The following is a 16,663-nucleotide window of genomic DNA, read 5'->3' as shown; positions in this document are numbered from 1 at the left end:
CTATGCACATTTGCTCAGAATTTGTAAGCCCATTGAGATCCGTGGGGCTTACTTCAGGGAAAGTGTCTAGAAGACTACAGCCTCCATGACTCTTCCTTTGATAATTTCAGCTGAATGTAGAAGCTACCTCCATTAGAAAGCTCCTTGTTTAAGGTAGTCTTCACTGTTAAGAAAGCTTTGCCTGTAGTGTGTGATATGTGGTGGTACTCACTGAATGATGAATATGAATGTGTGAACTTGCTGTTAGCTAAAAGGAGATCTTAGAATCAATGATCTGTGGGCAAAGTTGCTGCCATAAAGAAAAGCAAACGTAATGTAAGTATAGTCTAAAATTATAAAAAGTAGTCAAAGTATTATAGTTTCCTTAAATAAATCTATGCCAGATTTACCCTGCAATTATGAGGCACAAGGAATAGCATGTGGCTAGCAAGGGTGTGTGTGTGTGGGATCTTGGTTTCTCTCAGTTTCTGTTTCCCAGTCTTAAATTCAGTTCTCCACATTTCCACATCAGTTTGTTATTTCTTTTTAAGTCCTCATGAAAATTAATCAGCATTTCAGTGCAAATTATTTCTAATATACACAGTTTTCTGTGGAATTTTAGATAAGACATGCATGTTTGCAAACCGTTTTCCCAAATACAAATCTTATTATATACCATAATAAGATACACAATTATTTTTGCTAATGTTTTCATTATTTACACACTTCCCCCTAGTATATACTTTTGGGTACATGTTATGTACTGAGTTGAATAGGATCCAAACTGCAGCAGTCTGATTGGTCCTAGAACAATAGGATCCAAAAGGCAGCAGTCTGATTGGTCCTAGAACAATACAGCAGTATGATTGGTTGGCAGGAACCACCCAATCATGCTCCAGATAGAAGTGAATCCACAACCTGATTGGCTTACAGTAGAATTCCGGAATTAGCCAATCATGTGCAGCCCATTGTGTAAATAATGTATATAAAGCAGATACTTTGAGGGGACATTCATTCATTCCTCCTCACCACTATGAGCTGAATAAAGAGCATGAAATCACTTTGCGACTCTGAGTATATTTCACTGGCGACGAAGGTGGGATCCCGCTGAGCTGACTGCCACACACAGCACTGCAGCACCGCCACCTGCCGCACCGCTGCCTCGCACCGTGTATCCAGGCTTCAGCTCCGGGACACAAGGAACTCAGAACGGCAACCGACAGCAGCTTCTCGCCGTTCAACCCAGCATCTGGAGACTGGGAAGCGTACGCCTCCCGTTTCACCTTCCTCCTAGAAGCCAAAGGGGTCACCGATGAAGAAGACGCCAAGAAGAGGGCAATATTCTTCAGCGTCTGCGGAGTGGAGACATTTGAAATCGCCCGGGCTCTCCTTGCACCTGAAGACGTCGCTACTGTTCCATACAAAACAATAATGGAACAGCTGAAGGGGCACTTTTCGCCACAGCCCTCAGTGGTGGCTCGTCGAAATGCCTTCTACGCAAAGCGGCAAGCCCCTGGTGAAACCATAACTGGGTTTGTGACCTCTCTCCGCCAAGCTGCCCGGTTCTGCAACTTCTCAGAGCTGGAGAACATGCTTCGTGACCGCCTCGTCGGTGGCCTGAAGGATGAGAAGCTGCAACGACGCCTCTACGCTAAGAAGAACCTAACGTTCCAGGTCGCTCTGGAGGAGGCCCTGGCAACGGAAGCTGCCAAAAGGTCAACGCAAGAGGCATGGCCGAGCCAGCCGTCCCAACCGAGGGTCCACCACGAAGACCTCACCGACGACTCAGGATCCAACAGGGAGGAGGTGCACCGAGTACAGCAGCGCACTCAAGCAGCCCACATACCACAGCTGCCTCGACGAGAAGGAGGGAACTGCGCAAGCTGTGGAGAAAGTCACGAGAGGAGGACCTGCCGTTTCCACAACGCAGAGTGCAGGCAGTGCAGAAAATTGGGACACATTGCCCGGGTGTGTCAGGCTCGGCCCACCCGACGCCAGGCATCAGATGACCAATCCAAGAGCCCCAGGTCCCGGGGCCCAACACACCAAGGCAACTCGACGGAGCTCACGGACTTCCAGGTATACCAGTTGCCCCACCCCAACGTAGAGAAAATTTATGTAGAGGTACAGATAGAGGGGGCCCCATGCCGCATGGAACTTGACACGGGTTCAACTCTATCCATAATCTCGGCAAGGACCTTAAGGAAACTGTGTCCTACTGTGGGTCCCAAACTCAGGCCGGCCCCATTCACCCTCCGGGACTTCCAGAAACGTAAGGTCCCCACAATGGGGGTGGGGACCTTCAGGGTGCAATACCGAGGGCGGACGCGGCAACTGGACTTGCTTGTGGTCAAGGGCCCCTACATTAGCTTACTGGGATTGGCATGGTTTGGACCACTGGGGCTAGCCGTCACCGGGGTGAACCACACGAGCTTACAAGTGGACGTGGATGCCATATGCAAGGAATTTCTGGGGGGTTTCGATGGGAAATTGGGACAGTATACGGGCCCCCCCATTGCTCTACAGCTTGACCCCGCAGTACGACCAGTCAGGCTCAAGGCCCGCCGGGTCCCGTTCGCCCTGAAACCCCGTATAGACGAGGAATTGGACCGACTCGTGGAGCAAGGAGTGCTGGAGCTGGTGCCTAATGCCCCCTGGGAAACCCCAATCGTCACACCCGTCAAGCCTAATGGTTCGGTCCGCATCTGCGCAGACTACAAATGTACCATAAACAAGGCCCTCACAGCCCATGCATACCCAGTGCCAGTGGTCAGCCATGTCTTGCCACCCTGGCTGGGTCGAAAATTTTTGGCAAGCTGGACTTGGCCCAAGCATATCAACAGCTGCCAGTAGATGAGGCCACAGCAGAGGCACAGATGATTGTGACGCACAGAGGAGCGTTCAGGGTAAAGCGGCTGCAATTCGGTGTCAGCGTGGCACCAGGCATATTCCAGAATCTAATGGACTCTCTCCTTAAAGGGATTCCTGGTGTCACCCCCTTCTTCGATGATGTGTTGATTGCCGGGCCCACACCAGAGGAGTTTGAGGACCGCCTCCGCACCGTTCTGCACCGTTTCCAGACAGCGGGTCTCAAGGTGAAGCGGGAAAAATGTCTACTAGGAGTGCCTCAGGTGGACTTTCTGGGATTTATGGTGGATGCAGAAGGGGTCCACCCGACTGGGGACAAGGTACGGGCCATTTGTGATGCCCCAGCGCCCAAGAACAAGACTGAACTTCAGGCCTTCTTGGGACTATTGAACTTTTACCATTCCTTCCTTCCCCACAAGGTGGCGGTAGCGGAGCCCCTACACAGACTCCTGGACAAGCGGGCCCCTTGGGTGTGGGGCCAGCGCCAGGAGGCCGCATTCTAGGCAGTCAAGGACTTGCTTGTCTCAAACTCGGTCTTGGCACACTTCGACGAGAGGCTGCCGGTGGTGCTAGCATGCGACGCCTCGCCCTATGGCATTGGCGCTGTCCTGGGACACCAACTCCCGGATGGAAGAGAGGTACCGGTGGCATACTTTTCCCAGACACTCAACGCAACCGAGCGGAACTACTCGCAAATCGACAAGGAGGGTCTGGCAATCGTGAAGGGAGTAAAAAAATTCCGTGATTTCTTGTCCCTTCACCGTGGTGACTGACCACAAGCCGTTGCTTGGCTTGTTTGCCCCCGAAAAGCAGACCTCCAAGTGCTGTCTCCTCGCGTCCTCAGGTGGTCAATTTTCCTTGCCAGCTACCAGTATGCACTGATTCACCGCCCTGGGAAGGCGATGGGCCATGCGGACGCCCTCAGCAGGCTACCACTACCGGAAACAGGCCCCGACCCAGCACCTGCACAAGAGGTTATGAGCCTGGAGCTGCTTCCCGACCGCCCCATTCAGGCACAAGAAGTTGCACACCATTCCAAGAAAGATAGGGTCATCTCCCGGGTCCTGGACTGGGTGTGGAGGGGATGGCCCAGCAGCAGCCCCGGGCCAGAATTCGCCGGCTACACAACCCGCAAACATGAACTGTCGGCCCACAAGGGGTGCCTGTTATGGGGAAGCAGGGTCGTTGTTCCCCAGCCCCTCCGCAAAAGGGTCCTCACAGCCCTACACGAGACACACCCAGGGGTAGTAAGAATGAAGGCCCTTGCCAGGAGTTATGTGTGGTGGCCGGGGATCGACAGAGAGATAGAGGCCTGGGTCAAACACTGCCAGGCCTGCCAAGAATCCCGCCCAGATCCCCCAAGGGCCCCAGTCCAGTCCTGGGAGTCCGCCCGAGCACCATGGTCACGCCTGCATGCGGACTTCGCTGGCCCCTTTCAGGGGAAAACATTCTTCATAGTGGTGGACTCCTACACCAAATGGCTGGAAGTCGCACTGGTACCGTCCACTTCTACGTCCGCAGCCATCCGGGTACTACGCAGGTTGTTTGCAACCCACGGGCTCCCTGACACTCTCGTCTCAGACAACGGGACTGCATTTACGTCAGGAGAATTCCAAACCTTCACAGCGCAGAACGCCATCCGCCACATCCGTTCGGCGCCATTCCACCCGGCCACCAATGGCCAAGCAGAACGCATGGTGCGGACCACCAAGGACACCCTTCGCCGCATGACGCAAGGGGATTGGGAGTACCGCCTTGCCACATTCCTTCTAGCACAGCACAGCACCCCCAGCTCAACGACTGGCCGGAGCCCCGCTGAACTACTAATGGGTCGGTGCCTTGCAATCAGATTGGACCGCCTTCACCCCGATAGAGCTCAGGATGAGGTAGTGGTGGGGGAAGGCAGGAACCCCCGGACCTTCGAGGCCCAGGACCCAGTGTACGCAAAGAATTTTGGGGCAGGCCCTGCATGGGTACCCGCCACAGTCACCAGGGTCACTGGCCCCGTGTCGTACGAGGTGCTAACAGATGGGGGGCAATGCTGGCGCCGCCACTGCGACCAGATACGGCGACGATTCCCGGGAGAAAACCAGGAGGAGGAGGACAGGTCAGAGGAGTCCCAAGGGAACAGTGGGGCAGTGGGGCCCATAGAGCAGCAGGGGCAAGCAGGAGAGGCAGAATCAGTAAATACAGAGAGGACCCGTGAGGCCAAAAGGACACCGGAACCAGAACCACGACTGAGCGAGCCGGTTGCGCCAGACCAAACAGCCCCATCACAGCCAGCATCCTTGGAACACGAGCCAGAACCTGAACCCCGGACCAGGGAACACCCCAGGCCGCAACGCACACGTAGGCCGCCGGCGTACCTTGAGGACTATGAATGCGACCTCCCGGGCAGGACTGGGACTTAGAGGGGAGGGGTGTTATGTACTGAGTTGAATAGGATCCAAACTGCAGCAGTCTGATTGGTCCTAGAACAATACAGCAGTATGATTGGTTGGCAGGAACCACCCAATCATGCTCCAGATAGAAGTGAATCCACAACCTGATTGGCTTACAGTAGAATTCCGGAATTAGCCAATCATGTGCAGCCCATTGTGTAAATAATGTATATAAAGCAGATACTTTGAGGGGACATTCATTCATTCCTCCTCACCTCTATGAGCTGAATAAAGAGCATGAAATCACTTTGCGACTCTGAGTATATTTCAGTACACATTTACTTGCTTGTAGAATTACATTGCAAAATTTGGAGAAGTACAGATTTCAAAGCGTGGCTGTGTTTCAGTTTGTTCATTGTGTGAATTAGATAGGCTCATTTTAAAATGTGAACTGAGTCAAATTTCTCCACCACCTCTACTTGTGGCACACCATGCTCATAACTAAAAAGAATTACTTTTAGAGTGTCTAAAAATTAGAGCCACCCAACCTCAGGGGAGCCTGGCCCCTTGAGCTTCTGCATGAGTCATTGGACTGGCATGCTTCCTTAGAGGGCAGGTGATTCTGCTGCAACACGAATGACTGAACGATCCAATCATACTCAAAGAACAGATGCAGGAAAATGTCTCACCCCCAGCAGAGGTCAACTGATGGCAAGGCCAAAACAGCAAATCATACAGTGATGCAGTGGTAAGACCCCTGTCAATAACCCCAGTGGGCTCAAAGAAGCCTTTAATTAGTTTGTTTCATGTGATGTAGAGGGAAGTGAGGGGCAGATAAGGCTCATCATCAGCCTGAGAAAGTAGCCCATCTAGGACAAGGAAAACACTGACCCTAAACCTCTGCTGTCTTGCATGGTATCTTCCGGAGAAGAAAAGGCTAAAGAGTAAGCCCTACACAAATCCAGAGTGGAGTCCCTCCGATGGTTAGATGGTGCCTTGTACTCTGCCTTTCAGCAGTTGCTGCAGCCAAGCTGGTGCCAAATGTATTTGTCTGCTTTCCTTTGGAGCACCTCAGTGAGGCCGAGAGGAAAATATTTTTGACTGGGGAACCTGGGATCTCCATACACACTGCCTAGGCTTGTGCCCTGAGGGGGGGACTTTGGTGCTGATAACACAGCAGTTTGACTTCGTCCCTGGAGACACACTCCATTGTGAGTCAGACAAATGCCAACAACTGGCACTTTTCTCCTGGCATGCAGCTTGGAATGACTGAAAGGAAGGTCTGACTTTTCAGTGTGTTTCCCCCCACCCTTTTTGTGCAAGGGGTCATTGAGTAGACTGAGAGTGGATAGGCAGAGGAAAGTCAGGGTTATATGCCCCATGTCCACTTCCCTTTATTCAATTCTGTATTGCTCACTTCTTCAATTAGATACAGATGTCAAGAAATATTTCTGAAGTGAAAACATATGCTGCTGGAGTGGGGTGGGGGCACATTTGCTAGTTAATTACTGTCAGCTCTGGAAATCTGGAGGCTGTTGGGGTGACTCCTGCTGAAGAACAGTCACACATGCATGTGTGAGTGTATGCTCATGCAGGCACATGCATTCATATGTACACCTGAAATATACCACATGCAGCCAGCCACCTAGTAGTTATGGCTGCAAACTCTCCTGTTATGATGTAATAATAAGCCAGAATAGGTGGCTTTGAGGCAATTTACTGGTCTACCCAAACTTGTCTTATGTTCTTCTCAAAAGTTGCAGCTTAGTGTGGCAGAGGGAATATTTTTTAAAAACTCTGCAGATAAAGGCCCATGAAGATGACAGAAAAAAGGCTTCAAACTCATGATCCTGGCTTGGTGGGTGATGATGGTGGAGAGAAGCATAACACTGTGATTAACCCACTGATCTAAACTTTGGTCTGTAGAGCAAGCCTTCCAGTTTGCACATAAATTATGATGATGATGATGATGATAATGATAATAATAATAATAATAATAATAATAATAATAATAATAATAATACAACATCAGGATACACAGAAGACATTGGCATTTAGTGTTACATTGATTGGGCTCCCCCTCATCAGGGAACATTTGTCAGGAACTTCTGTTCTGAGCTCGGTGTGCTACCACCAGCACCCTACAAAAGTAAATCACCCAGGCAATCACTTCAACACAGGAACCTAGCCAGTCTTATATTTTAACACTTGCTGGATCTAGGGGTTAGAAGGGTCTCACATATAGCCTACTTCCTCCCCTTCAAACTCATAGCAGTATAGGGAGAGTATGCTGTGTGTCTGAGGAATATAGGGGAAGGATTTGTACAAAGAGGTATGGAGTTCTCCATCACAACCTTTTCTCTCATCTATGAACTTTCTGGAGATAATAAGTCAGAGAGTATCCTCAGGAGTTCAGAATCTTTAGAAGAGTCTTTTCCATTGCACATTTGTTTCACAAAACTGTGGCTGGTCTTTGCGCCTGGTCAGCCCACACATTTGTGCACTTTAGCTTCTGTGTATATTCAGGTGTCAGGTGCAGAAGATAGCTACTGTGCAACCTTGCAGACAGCTGCTATTTACTGTAGCACAAGGTTTTGGTTTGGGAAAAGATTGGAGCAATTGGGTGGGCAGGGAAAAAGTTTTTAACCTTACATTAAAACTGGTTTGGTTTAAAAAGAAAGACAAAAAAAAGGACCCAGAAGGGTAACCATGTTAATCTCTTGCAGCAAAAACAATAAAGAGTTTGGGGGCACTTTAAATACTAACACATTTAGTATGACATAAGCTTTTATGGGCTACAGTGCACTTCAAGAGATGCATGAAATGTTATTTTGAATTGCAGTACATATGTACATGGTCATGGGATGGGTTGGGGAGGACTATATACAATATACAGAGGTCAGAAGGGACTGAAATGCAGAAAAGTACAGTCACTGATATTTACTTTATTAACAGTGACAATTCTCTCTCTCTCTCTCTCTCTCTCTCTCTCTCTCTCTCTCTCTCTCACACACACACACACACACACACACACACACTGATAACAAAGGCATTCTAGCATTGGAAAGCCTTTTTCATAATACCATACAATATAATAAACTATTCTAAATTTTGTAAAAAAGAAAAAGAAAACAAAATGCAGAGTCCTCTCTCTAAGGTAGCGTCTCCTTGCGTCTCCTTCCCAAAGCTCAGGCAGGGTCTTAGAATGTTCCCATCTCCTTTCCAAAGCTGGGCAAGCACTAACTAGGCTTTTGGAAGGAGGCGGGAGGACTCTAGGACCTTGTCAGAGCTTTGTGCCTACTTCCCAAAGCTCAGCATCTTGCTTACCCAGCTTTGGGAAGGCAGCATGAGGGCTGGGATGGGTGTGTCAACTGTTGCCAAGGGCTGGCAAAAATGGTCTTGAGGGCCACATGCAGCCCTTGGACCGGATGTTGGACCACCCTGCTCTAGAAGCAAGAAAATGTGTGTATTTTTCTCAAGAACCTCTGTTGTCTGGAATATATTACTCTCACGTTTTACTTAGGCTAAGAATGTTTTGTTATCTTGTTAGCTGCCCTGAGGGCTCTGGACTTCCCTGTTGGAGGTGAGTGTACATGTTAAAGCAAGCAAGCAAGCAAGCAAGCAAGCTAGCAAGCAAGCAAGCAAACAAACAAACAGGCTAAGAATGACCACAAACAGCACACACAAAATAAAAAATATGTTACAGCCATTTACATGACTTCTCTTTAATTTCAGTGACCTTTCTCAGATGCTAATATACATTCCCCACACCATGCTTGGTTTTTGGCAGGATGGTAGACAAGCACATGCTTTTTGAGAGATCTTGTCTCAGTCTTTAGTTTTCTAGGCCACTCCAATGGCTGGAAGAACTGGTTCCATGCACTGCTCCATATAGGGCTCATCCAAATTTCCATTTGTCTTGCCGCCCCCCCCCCCCGGAAAATCTGATCTTTACCACTGAATTGGAGCAAACGTCAGTCCCAGGCTTTCCATGAATTGATGTTTGTTCTAATTCTGTTAAGGAGAGGGTTTTCCTGGGGAAAGCAAGGGACAATTGGGAAACTGTTTCTGGGTACAGGGTAAGGAGCAGTGTGGACGAGCCCATACTGTACTCACCCACACAGTTCCTGTTTCCTTTTTACTTCTTCTTTTCTAGTCTTGCCAGTACAATGACCCTTCACCGTTTAGGCACTACCCAGTTAGCTCAAAGGGGCCTTTAAGACGCTTCAGTTACAACAGGGTTCCCCTCTTTTACATTGTGTTCCCCAACTGGGACTATAAGCTCCTTTCTTTCTAGGTTACACAAATGTCTTTAAACCAAAAGGGATTATTATCTACTGTATTCTGTTCCACTGGAAACAGATAGGAGATGGGATTGCGTGCCTCCTAAATGGAGGAAGACAGTTCCATCAGCCAGGAAGTTTGTTTCTAAGATGTTCATAAAGTATAGAGAGACATCTCTGACAATGCTCTCCAAACCTACAGACGTTTCCTACTGTATTGCTTAAGGCCTGGTTTCACGGCACACACCGGTGGCATGGATCCAAACCGAGGTTTTACTAAACATTTCTTCCCACAGCTAATTTTGCTCCAGCATATGTTATTAAACAAAAAAACACACAAGCTCACTTATCCTGAAATATGTGGAAACACATGTAAAACGGCATTGAAAGTGTTTGATATAGGATGTTGAGCTGTAATGTTAACCATGAGGGAACATTTCGCATCAACGTCTGGAATGTCATTCCCAAGAGGCTGTCAACCTCATAGGCCTAGAAACTCAATTTGCTCAAAATTACAGGTGAAGAAGTAGAAATGCTGAGATTGTGTTTCTTGACATCTCTACTGGGCTTCCACAAAACAGTTTCCTAAAACACTTTTAGCTTTAGCCATGTGCAGTTAATTGTAATTCTGTAAACCACGGCACTCCACAAAACAACTAGCCATAAAGCAGTGTGACGGTGAATGTTACAGTGTGAGTTTCACAGACAACGTAGCATGAACAACATTCAACAACCAGATTGAATGCAGTATTTGTGCATGATGGCTCTCATTCAGTAACTCATATTGCATTGGCACTGCCTGAATGAAAAGCACTATTTATTTTTATGCATGCAACTGGGAATGATTTGAGGTCTTTATGTTTGGCAGGCAGTGGCTGAAAAGTTTGAGAATCTCAAACGTGTTCTGAACCACAGCTGTGATGAGGAAGCTATAGACCCAAGGCTTGTCTGCTGCTTCTCATGAGGTTTTCCAAGCCTTTCTTTTGGTTCAGATAATGGAACTCTTCCAACCAGATTTCCTTGAACATTAATAACAGCTAAAAGAAGCTGTAGGCATTCCATCTGCCTGTGCAAGATAGATTCTATAGGCCAGACAGGAGTTTTGTTCCCAAGCAATCCCAAAATCAGCTCTGCAAAGTCTGGGGTTGCTTAAAAAAGGTTGCCTTTGTTCATTGACCAGCTCCGTAAATATATCAAAGAGCATAAATCCATCTGCAAGAGTCTGGTAAGAATCTGTATTTGATGGTTACTTTTGGATTCCTACTCCAGCAGGTTCAGGTTTTGGCTCTCTCATGTTTTACCTACGCAAGATCAAAAAGTGAAAATGTAAAATTTCTGTCATTCACCCTAGGCACATCTCTTTTAGTCAGCCATTTCTTTAATAACAATCACAACGGCAATAAGATATTCTTTTAAAAACAAACAGCAATATTGATACATTCACCCAAAATACAGCCATTTATTTAATAGCAGTTCTAACAACAATAAATTAATTTTAAAAAACTGAAACACCAGCAATATTAACACATTTTGCAAGAATAATTGTCAAACACCTAGGATTCATTTGGACACTTCATATATGTATGCTGTCCCGGTTCATGGCTAGGAATAAAACAATATACCTTGTTGTGACTTATGGACTCCCAGCCTCAGTTGTTCAGTAACAGGCAAATAAAATTATGTATGCAAAATTCATGTAAAAGCATTAAAGGAGGGCAGGATGTGGTCTGTGGGGACAGAAGTGGTGCTGGGGAGAATGTTGAATTCCAAACAGAAAGTCCTGGAGGGACATATTTGGGCCCTGGGGCTGAGGTTCCTCCCCCTGAGTTGTTCTTATAAGTATGGAGTAAGTTTTAAACTATCCATATGGGGGGGGGGGAGGCTAAACATGTGGGTTTGCCCGATGGAACCAAGACCACTCCTCCCAGTGGAGGGTTGTTTCTGTGGTTGGGATCTATCCTGCCCTAGTAGTTGGGTCTTTTAAAATATTCCTCCTGCAACGCAGGAGCCACTAGCAAAAAAATGGCTCAGTCACAACTCAAGTGCTCCTCTTTCTCATAGCAGCATACAGTGGTACCTCGGGTTACATACGCTTCAGGTTACATACACTTCAGGTTACAGACTCCACTAACCCAGAAATATTACCTCAGGTCAAGAACTTTGCTTCAGGATGAGAACAGAAATCGTGCTCCGGTGGCGCGGAAGCAGGAGGAGGCCCCATTAGCTAAAGTTTAAGGTCCCTCCAGAGGGTCAGTACTGTCACTGAGAAAGCCTGCTTCCCCATTATTATCTGCTGGTCATGGAACGACCAGCAGGGTTTCCTTGAAAGGTTTTAAACATCAGCAGAAGAGGCAAGATGGTAGGTAATCTTAGTCCAAAACTGGTTATAGGGCTTAAAACAACCAAACCTTAAATTTGTATATTTAGCTAAAACTAATAAGGCTATTGGTAAAGCTGAAGGCCAGGATACCATTAACATTCCCCAGGTAGCTTTTCTGTAGCAGATGGTCCTCTAGTCAGATCCAGCATTTTTAAGCAATGATTTTGCAATAGCCTAGATTCCTCCTTTGCGTGCTGAGAAAATAGGTTACTACTACACTGATGTTTGCATTAATTGACTTACACTGTAGTGTGGATGAGCATGCAGACCTCTCCTTGCCAACAAAATTGGTAAGACTCAAAAGTATTTAACTTTAGCCAGATTATATCTATAGAGTAATGAAACTGTCATTAATCTTAATTGAGCCTTAACTGATATCATAACTAGCAATTCTCTTTTGGGTTTCACAGGAATTCGGTAATTTATAATCTAAAAACCCCCAAATGCATTTACTTCTTGGCAGTAGTCTTAGGAAATGCATAGTCCCACCGTAAAATGTACATTAACAATTAGTTTGGGTGGTACTGATTGTGCAAGTACATTACATTTTTAAAAAGGTATATTGATATATGGGTTCCCACACTATCTGGCTCCAAGATTTCTCCAAAATCCTGGTTCCATTTATTATCTACATGATGTTAAAAGTTTCCATTCTGAGTGGCACCCATAGGCCTTGTGGTAGTAGTGACTGAGAACTTTTTTGGGGGGGCATCTATTCAGGGCCAGGGATATTTCAGAATTGTGGGGGAAGGTTTAATCCAAAACACAATCACAAAAGCATAAGGCGGAGAAGAGACTCTTGGGAAGTTAACCACTGAGCCTCAGTGCCCTCCCTGCTTTATGCCGATTGGCTGCTGCATATTGCACCCCCCTCTCTACCAACCCTTGGAAAACTAAAAATGTTCTGTAACCGAAAGTGCATGGGCTGCACATTACAGATTTACCAGAGGATTTACTCTGGAAAAAGCACACCAAAATGTATCCAACAATATAGAGATCCAGTAATTTTTTTTTATATCAAAAAGATCCTTCCTGTATACAGAAGAATTTGAAGACTCTCAACAGGTTTCAAGGCCCAAGGAATTTCATCCATATGATCCCATGGAGATGTGTGCTGCTATTCCTGTACATCTTGAAAGGAACCTGCTATCAGATCCTTTGCTATTTTCTCTCCATATGGCCCTGCTGAAAGGCATGATATTTCATTCCACTCCAGCCCATGCACTCCAAATATTTCAAGACACTTGTGCTAACATACAGACTCACAATTATGCTTAGATAAAAGCAAAAGGAAGGAAGGAAGGAATCTATGTATGCAAGCAATCCTTAGCATAGAAAGAGGTTCCCAATCCCTTGGCACATTTAAATCACAGTATTATAATGGACCAAGTGGAATTATGGTAAAAAATGGTTTGACAGTGTCACTAACTTATCACAGCAATGGGTGCCATTTTCCCATATATGCCATATTTGAACTCCATCTTTCATTCAATAACAGAGGTTGTTTTGACTTAATCTCACAGTAGCCCTGTAAATTCATTTAAGCTGAGGCTCTGTAGAGAAGTTAACATCCTGGGTTTCCCACATCCAAACTAGTGATGGATTTTTATATGAGAGTTTCTATTGTAGTTGGAGTGGGGAGAACCACACATTTCCCTTGTCCTAGAAAACGGTTTAAATTATTTTTTACATTATGTCATGGTAGGTTTAGAGGACACATCAGTCAGGAAGGTAAACAATAACTTTCTTGTCTTTCCCCAACAAGAACACAATAGTAACATAGCCCCATACTTAGTCATATCTATGGAAGTGAAAAGACTATCTAGTGCTGCAATCCTAACTCCATTTACCTCGGAGTAAACCCTACTAAATTTAGTAGGACTTATTTTTGAGAAGACAAATTCTGGATTATGCTGTAAAACAAACAAGGGTTTCTCTGTTATATGTTGTAGAAGATCAGTTTTAAGAAGCAATAGCTTAGTCAGCAATCAAAGATCACACTGTCCTCCTGGCAAATGCAGGACAAGTTGTACACCTATAGGCATTTGCTGGGGAAATCAATGCAGTGTGGCCTGATCTCCTTCAGCATATTGGGCAGGGGTGAAACAAAGGTTGACCTGGATTGGAACATATTCTAGAAGGATGAAAATGAGGTAGCTGATAGGAGTAAGGGATCAGTGTAACAAAAAATGAGAACAGACGTATAAATACATATTCATTTTCTACAATCCAAACCCTTATCCTGTTACAGAGTGTTGTGGCGTATCTTCACTGCATGATCCCAAACAATTTAGGATCACATTGTGAATGTGCTAGCATCATAACACCATGAAGTGAATCAAATTTGGCTACATTACAATTTCACTACTTATTTATGAGTGGCAAAATGGAGGGTGGAGTGAAGGAAGAGAGTGTTCCCAAATATTCTCATGTAGAATTTTCACTCAGTTGACACCGAATTAAACTATACTATTAGTTCATACTAAAAGGGACGCGGGTGGCGCTGTGGGTAAAAGCCTCAGCGCCTAGGACTTGCCGATCGAAAGGTCGGCGGTTCGAATCCCTGCGGCGGGGTGCGCTCCTGTTGCTCAGTCCCAGCGCCTGCCAACCTAGCAGTTCGAAAGCACCTTCGGGTGCAAGTAGATAAATAGGGACCGCTTACCAGCGGGAAGGTAAACGGCGTTCCGTGTGCTGCGCTGGCTCGCCAGATGCAGCTTGTCACGCTGGCCACGTGACCCGGAAGTGTCTGCGGACAGCGCTGGCTCCTGGCTTATAGAGTGAGATGAGCGCACAACCCTAGAGTCTGGCAAGACTGGCCCGTACGGGCAGGGGTACCGTTACCGTTACCGTTATTAGTTCATACTGGTGGTTGAAGGAAGCAATGAGCCGAGAGAGGTAGACTGGAAGGAGCTGTGGCCAAGTCCATTACTTGTAATAACTGGACCCACAGTTGCACATGAATTTCTTCATGAGGCTGTGGGGGTGGGAGAGGTGTTCTCCCTACTATTTTTTAGGGTGAGTGGACACTGAAATTCTCCCAGCAGTTCTAGGAGAGCCTGAAAAACAAAATTATATGAAAATCAGTTTTTTTAAATCCAGCATATACAGATGCAAGCTTCTGTGTGCACAAGTAATGCAGATTCAGAGATGCACCTTTGGTTTTACTGTGTGCACGTTTTGTGGGATGCATCTCATGCTGCTTTTGCTGGCTATGTATTATGGTGCAGATGGAAAGGCACATCCCAATTCCCAATAGTTGTAGTACAAAGTTCCTTGTGCATGACTAGAGTTGGATTAGACCCCTTAACTTGAAGTAGAGCCATTCTTGTATTCCTCCGTGCATTTGCCTTCTTAGTGCCTTCATTTTTCCAACTTCTTTTTAAAGGTATGCTAACATTTCCCCCTTCTAATTTTGCCCATTTTCTTTGTTCACGCTGTAATTATCAGCAAACACAAAAAACTGCTGAATGTTTTAAAACTCCTTTTTTTAAGCACTTCAACATTCATTAACTCATTCTTTCATTTTCTGGTTGGACAGTTTGCACTGCTGGTAACCCTTTGCACTTCTGATCAAGCTTGGTTGACTTTTTCGTTCTTCTACTTTTTCCATGCTTCTTGTTAGTTCTTAATTTTTTTCTCCTCATTGTTTCCTTCCTTCTTTCTGCTTCTTTTTTCTATGTACTATTCATGATTAGTCTGCTTTACCAATATTCAGATCTTGATCATGTTTAATTGGTGAGTGATTTTGGAAACAGTTTGGTGTACATGCAAAATGCCACTAGCATATGATCTCAGTGACTGGCAACTGAGTAATCCCAATTGAGTTTTGGTAAGTGATTGTTTTGAAGGCTAGCCTACTTTACAAGGTTGTTGTGAGGAGAACATTGAATATGTTCCCTATCTTGAGTTGCTTGGAGGAAAGGCAGGCTATAAATGTGGTGGTAATTATAACCAGTAATGGTAGTAAATAGTAGTATAAGTTCCAAAATAACATACTAGGGCAGGAACTACCCTAGAGTCAAATAAAAGGATCCACATATTGCCTTGATCTTTCTCTGAAATTCTAATTCATCAGAGCAACTGTAAAAAATTAATAATTGGAGGACATCTCACATATGGTGGGTCTCCTTTTTCTTTCTTTCTAGTTGACTCTGATAAAATAGGTTAACCCTTGCCACTGAAAGATTTACATCACATTGCCGACACAAAGATGCAGAGAAGGCTGATACAATAAGAGCTGTGTGCTCAATATGAGACATCTAAGCAGCAGAAGCAGCTGCTACCTTATCCCCTGCTAGCAGCTGTAAGCTGGAAAGACTTCAGTGGACGTCTCCATGCAGACGGCAAGAAATCTCTTACTGGAAGGCTCTGCTGCCCATCTCCAGCCTGACATTTCTAGAAGCAACTGACCCAACCACTTATAGGGAGGCTATGTGGCCAGAGCCTAGAGGGATGAAGAAGGGATAGGATTTAATACTTTGGCTGAAACTGCAGCTGAAACAAGTGTCCACAAATGTTCAAAACTCACTGAATTTTCTAGTTTTGTTGCCAGTGATTTCTTCAATCTGACATTTGAAAGTGAAATGTAAACTTGCATTTTGAATGTGATATATATCCTATAGATTTGTTGGTATCTTTTTGATTGTTAGCATGTTAGCATGTTTCTAATATGAAACAATGACCAGTCTGTTGTGTGAAGGTTTGGTCCTTGGGTCAAAAAATGCAGCCACATCAGTCCACTCATCAGTATCAATCACTGCCTTCTTCAGCTC

At 45.7% G+C, this 16,663-nt stretch overlaps 1 protein-coding gene across 1 annotated transcript in view; it reads left to right on the top strand.

The window, feature by feature from the left end:
- Nucleotides 1-16,663, top strand: part of COL13A1 (collagen type XIII alpha 1 chain) — a 194,051-nt gene that overhangs the window by 2,224 nt on the left and 175,164 nt on the right. The gene's annotated exons all lie outside the window — the stretch shown is intronic.

The sequence above is a fragment of the Podarcis filfolensis genome, assembly GCF_964270895.1.
Source record: "Podarcis filfolensis genome assembly, chromosome: 5".
NCBI lineage: Eukaryota > Metazoa > Chordata > Lepidosauria > Squamata > Lacertidae > Podarcis > Podarcis filfolensis.
Note: the sequence above shows the minus strand (reverse complement) of the source record. Positions and strands in the feature narration are given on the sequence as shown.